This window comes from Oryzias melastigma, linkage group LG7, assembly GCF_002922805.2.
Source record: "Oryzias melastigma strain HK-1 linkage group LG7, ASM292280v2, whole genome shotgun sequence".
NCBI classification, from domain to species: domain Eukaryota; kingdom Metazoa; phylum Chordata; class Actinopteri; order Beloniformes; family Adrianichthyidae; genus Oryzias; species Oryzias melastigma.
This window is the reverse complement of record NC_050518.1, coordinates 29,395,323-29,401,014: the sequence shown is the minus strand read 5'-3', so window position 1 is coordinate 29,401,014 and position 5,692 is coordinate 29,395,323. Positions and strand designations below refer to the sequence as shown.

General features: G+C 42.7%; 1 long non-coding RNA gene across 1 annotated transcript; it reads right to left on the bottom strand.

Moving 5' to 3' along the window:
• Positions 1-3,074: 3,074 nt before the first annotated feature.
• LOC118598988 lies at positions 3,075-4,581 on the bottom strand. Its single transcript, XR_004948245.1, has 2 exons — positions 4,182-4,581; positions 3,075-3,949 (listed from the first exon to the last, which is right to left on the bottom strand). It is a non-coding gene; the product is annotated as an uncharacterized LOC118598988 (long non-coding RNA).
• Between the last annotated feature and the right edge of the window lie 1,111 nt (positions 4,582-5,692).

Genomic DNA, 5,692 nt, shown 5'->3' with positions numbered 1-5,692 from the left:
CATTTTAGACCCAAAAAAAAAAACAGCTGTTTTCAAGGACATAGTTTCTGCAGAAAGGCAGGAGTCCATAAGAATTCATAAAGTTGGATTCACACTGAACAAGATTTGTGCATCAAATTCACGTTGGCCGCCTCTCTTTCACCGTGCAGCAAATTCGCTGCTTGACGCCTGTAAAAAAAAATTGTTGTTGAACTTACCGCTGCGCCTGCGTGTGGGAGGAGCCAATGATAATAGTCTGATCGCTAAATGGAGCGGTGTCTGTGTTCATCTCACTTCCAATTTGTGGAAGACACAGATGAGAGATCAGGGTTATTTATTGTGAATAGTTCTACAAGAACATCGGAAACATCTCCATTTTTGGGTTTTTGTGATCATTCAGTGATTCTCCTGGTACCGGGAGCTCCAGTCCCGCTCTGAGAGCTGTGTCTGGGAGAGCCGCAGCGGGTCCGACAGACAGGCAACCTGTCCCAAGAAGACCTGGCAGTAGAAATCCACGTGGCCCAAAGATGGCGCCGGAGCACCCTTAGCCCAAAGTCCTCGAAGTTCCAACAAGGTTTACGCTGTTCCCCTTGAAAAACACTGGAACCAGGTTAGGGTAAGGGTTACGGTTAGGACTCTTCTATAGATACACAAATTCAACTTCTGGCAACAGTTTGACATTTCCACTTCCGGCTAATGAGTTTATTGTGGTGTTTGGGCGCCATCTAGGCTGCAACCAGGTCGCTCCCACCTGTCCAGTGTGTATCCCGCCTCCCAACACCAGCTGGGATAGGCTCTGGCATCTCTGTGGCCCCGTTGCTGAAGCTTGATGGAAGTTGAAAACAAAAGTGCTCACAAAAGTTGTCCTTGATTATTAGATGTCCTTGATTAACACGCTGACCTCACCAAAATTCGATCATTCAAACTTTGGCCACAAATTTGTACTGCACCGCTCAAATCGCGCTGCTGCCAGACCGCCGCGCCACGACCATCACTCAAATTGTGTTGCAGGACCTCAGATTGTGCCTGTACTATTGACTTAACGTTAAAACTGTCCACCTCTGTGGGGTGAATCATGTTTGGTGTGAATGCAGCATGAGAAATTCATGCTGCAGGCATGTTGTGGGCGGGACTACTGATGTGGAGCAAGCCCGCCCCCCTTACCATCAGCCCCCCACAACCCCAACCTAACATCACTGCTGCGACAAAAATGGCAAGCAATACTGTAGCTATCCAAGTGGATGCATCAGAAGCGAGCAGAGCATTGAGCTCGTGACCTGCCCAGTGTATTTTCTACATCACAAATATATTTTTCATATGGGAATTTTTCAGTTTGCTCCTGAAGAACATGTTAAAACACCATTTTCATCAGATTGGTCTTTAAATAGTCTTGAAGAAGATGAACCCTTTTTAAAACTTTTCTGCTACAGAACCATCCGGGGTGAATGAGAGTCTTCACAGATATGCTTCATTTGTCTTTAGAGCATCAGAATACAAACTTTGAAGCAGAGTAACAACAGTGAAATGAGCTCAAATGTGCTGAAATTTTCCACCGATGCGAGTGAAAAGAGGTGAAATGAGGTCCTGAGACCTAAAGCAGGTCAGTTCCAGCTTCTCACCAAACACCCTCATTTATTAGTCCTGGCTGAAGCAGTTTCAGTGAGTACTTTTCCCAGGCCTGCCTGGGAACTGCGGGAGTCCAAAGCCTGGCTGTGGCGGCTCAGCAGCTCTGTGTTTGTCTCCGGGATGCTTGCTGGGTTTCCAGGGTGCTGGGAGTAACTCGTCTGCCAGCAGTGACCCTGACTTTCTCTCCGGCAGTTCCCTGAGCTGCTGATAGGCTGTGGAAGGGGGGGTGGTGGCAGTGGGTCCTTGAAACTAAAAGGTTATGGGAAGGGGGAATGCAGGAAGAACGGTCCGGACAGAATCGCCAAAAAAGGGGTTCTGCTCTTCACCAGAGCTGCTGCAGGTCTCCTTTCCCTCTATCGACTGCACATATTCCTAAAAGTATCATTAAAATGTAAAACATGTAAACATTTGCAGCTTTGATTTAAAAATAACCCAGAAAAATCTATCCCGCCACACTTAGCAGGAGCTAAAGTGCACACACACCAGCGGAAACTGCAGTCTGAAGCAGTTGCCAGGAAATGTAGGAACATAAAGCCTCCATTTAAAAGCAGGAAGCTGACAGATAAAAGAAGTTCTTCTATGTTAATCAATGAGCTCTGGGGTATTCACTTTTCCCACTCCTAGAATACAGTCTCTTCCATCCCATAATCACAAACTAAACCCTCAGAATGAGATGGGACATTTCTCCAGCGCCATTGTTTTGTCCTTCCTGAGGTTTACTATTTTAGTATTTATTTTCTTTTCCGTTTACTTACAGAATATTTACCAGAATCTGGCTGCTGAACAGACTCATCATTGTGTCCCGTCTCTGAAAAGATGGATTACCAAGTGAGCAAAGTGGGAAACGGCCCAGACCGTTGAACAAAACGGAGGAAATCCATCATCAGAAACAGGTACATCAGAAAAAAATCCTCTTGAGGATTGACCTTTTCTATCCGTTTTCTCATCGGGGAGATTTCAGACAATATTTTCATAAAAAACCTAAAACTTTTTTTTATTTTTTTATTTTTAAACTTTGGAAAGTCTTAATATATAGTAAATAAGGGCCTTAAAAATGCATGCTTTTATTTTCAAATGTTCCTGTTTGTGTCCATTAAACATAAAGAATTCAGATCAAACTGATCAACCCTTTATTAATTTGTATATTTGTATTTAATTTAATAATTTTGCTTATATACTTTTATTTATTGGCTGCTGTTAATTGCTGTTTCCAAAAATTTACAAAAATATACCAAAAAAATCAAAGTACATTTACAAGCCCAGAAGAAAGCTGTTGTTGGTTCTCCAAGGTTAACACACAAAGAAAACACAAGCCAATGCAAGAGGCAGCTTCTAATGATGGAGTTCACACATTAACAAAAGTTCAAACAAACTGAAAACTTTCCAGATATATTTCTTAATGTAAACTCTCAAGCTTGACATTTGGTGGATTTGTTCTCCTTAAACATTCACTCCAATGAATGTTGTTGTTTTTTTTACATGCTCTTGTAGAATTGTTCTGATGGTGGAGGATACATATTATGAAAACTAAGCTAAAAATAGCATTTCTGAGAATTTATGCTTGTTGCCATTTTTGTTGCACCAATAATGTTAGGTTGGAGGTGTGAGGTAGCAGGAGAGTGTGTAAGAGTAATGTAGAGGGGAAGAGGGGTGGGGTTGCTTCACACCCATGGTCCCATGAACTCTTGTTCTGCAGAAATTATGTCCTAGAAAACAAACATTTTTTTTCTGGGGGGGTGGGGGTTGGTTTGAAATGACACACTCTTGATCTTTTCAAAAAGAACAAAATATGATCAGAGTGGGACTTCAAATCAAAAGTATGGAGGAGAATCATCAGCATAACACAAAATACCTGCAGATTTAAAATGAAATGAAGTGGTCCTAGCATAGGGCCCTGAGGATCACCACAACTGATTGTGCTACGGTGTGTGTAGAGGACGAATCTTTTACAAAGTGAAGATAGAATCCACTTAGATCAAAAAGGGAAGTACAGAAGGTGTGAAGAGACTATCAGTTTTCTGCATTTCTTTGAGTTTACAATCAGCTATATTGAACTGTTTGGCAGGACTTTTGAACAGAAACGGCTAAAAATGACTAAAACAGTAATATATTTTTTATTATTTTTTTTTACTGAAGAGGACTGTTCTCCTCAGAGCTTCTGGTATCCGTCCGTCGCTCCATGAGAACCTTTGCAGGGTCTCCAGGAGAAACTGTGGGAGTGCTGCATTCCTCTGGGCCTGACTCACATGCGGAGCTGCCACGTCCTGCAGGCTGAAAGGTCAGCCTGCTCTGTCAGCACGTGAGAAAGCAAACACAGCAAAACCCGTTTGGCCCTAAAATGCATCTGAAAGGAGAAGGCAGATGAAGAAGCTCCTCAGGCTTTATGCAACCGCAGAAAGCACAGATCGATATTTCAGAGCGAACACTAAACCATGACTGTGCTGTTCTGGCACATGCAGCCTCAAAGCTGGAACATATTTATTTTGATAAATTGGGAAAGAGAACACAATGTTTCATTGCTTCAAGCTACAGTAATTTCCTCTCTGAACAATCCATTCTTTTGCCAAATGACAAACCTTTCACAATAAAAGCTTGCAAGTAGGAACAACAGGAGGTGAGAGGAGGAAGGATTTCAAACCGCAGCGATGGGAAACGCGATGAACCGGCCCACAACGCAACTAAACGTTTCCACCTTTTTGCTCTTCACTTTCGCCCCATCCTGCTCTTCCTGCGTGCCTTAGCTAATATTTGTCATAACTTCCCCGCCCACGTGCCTTCCCACACCCCCCCTCCCCGATTTCCCGTAAAGATGCTGCCTCATGCATTTCCTCATTCTTGAAAACCCAATAAAGAACAGTGATGTGGCAACGCTCGGAGGCGGCCTGCAGGCGCTTCATTCAGCAACTGACAAATCAGCCGCTGCAAACACCAAGGCCCGCCCAGGCCCCCCCAACATGTTGTGAAACCACCAGCTAGTTCAAACACATTTTAGACTCACTGCGTTCCAAGTAAAACAACTCAGGTCGTAGTAAATAGACTTTGTTGTTTATATTGTAGAGAACTGAAGGGTGTCATTAAATTTTAACTTCTCTATTCATAAAAAAGAAAGCAGCTGATGTTTTTGTTTATTGTTCTTCCTTTCCATCCGGAACGTTCTGTCAAACTTTTGTCTCAGACACAAAGTCTTTGAGTTTTATTTCAGCATCAAACATCAAAGCCAAAGCAACAAAGAAGAACTGGCAGATCTTTTGAAGCCCAACAGCCAAGTTCAACATCACCTCCAGACACGTTTCTTCATCTCATTTGACTTTGATCACTCAGCGAGGAAACGACTCGCCGGGTTTGTGTTGAAGCTGAAGGCCTCCCGCTGAGCCGAGGAACCAAACCGGGCCCGGTTTTTAATGAGCACGGCCCGTTTTACCCGTGGTTGTGCTTCAGCAGCCGCCGCTTCATCTTGATATCGTCCCGTTATCCATTGAAGGTGGAGAGTATGGAGGATGCAGCGAACAAGTCGCAGCAGAACAAGCAGCGGATTCCTGACCCAAAAGTCCAAACGGTCAATCCAAATCTTAATGGGGGGGTTTGTAGTATACGTTTGTATATGCATATAAACATATGTATATAAATATACTATATTATAAAATTGTTTTGTATTAAATAACACCAGACTTAGTATAAGCCAACTGGAAGGTTCTTCTTTTTTTATTTTTCTTGCTTATAAAAAAATTGTAAAAAAGAAATCTGAATTTTTTGTTGTTTTGTAACACAAATCCAATATTGAACCAAAACAAAAAGACGTGACCCAAAAGTTGAGGTTTGAACCGAATCGTGGGTGAGTCATTGAATCTTTACATATCTAAAGTCAACAAAAATGTACACTTCTGGTGGCCAAATCCAGCAATAGCAACTTGTAAACAAGCTGTTGCTGTTTGTTCTAGCAAACAAAGTACAGAGGTTCCTCAGTATAATTTGGTTCACCTTTTGTAGCCTTGCTGTTCTGCAGAATCTTTCTTGTAAGGGCCAATATAATGTCATTGTCAGCCTTTCAGAGTGAACTATGGCAGAATAACCCCCCCCCCCCCACTTC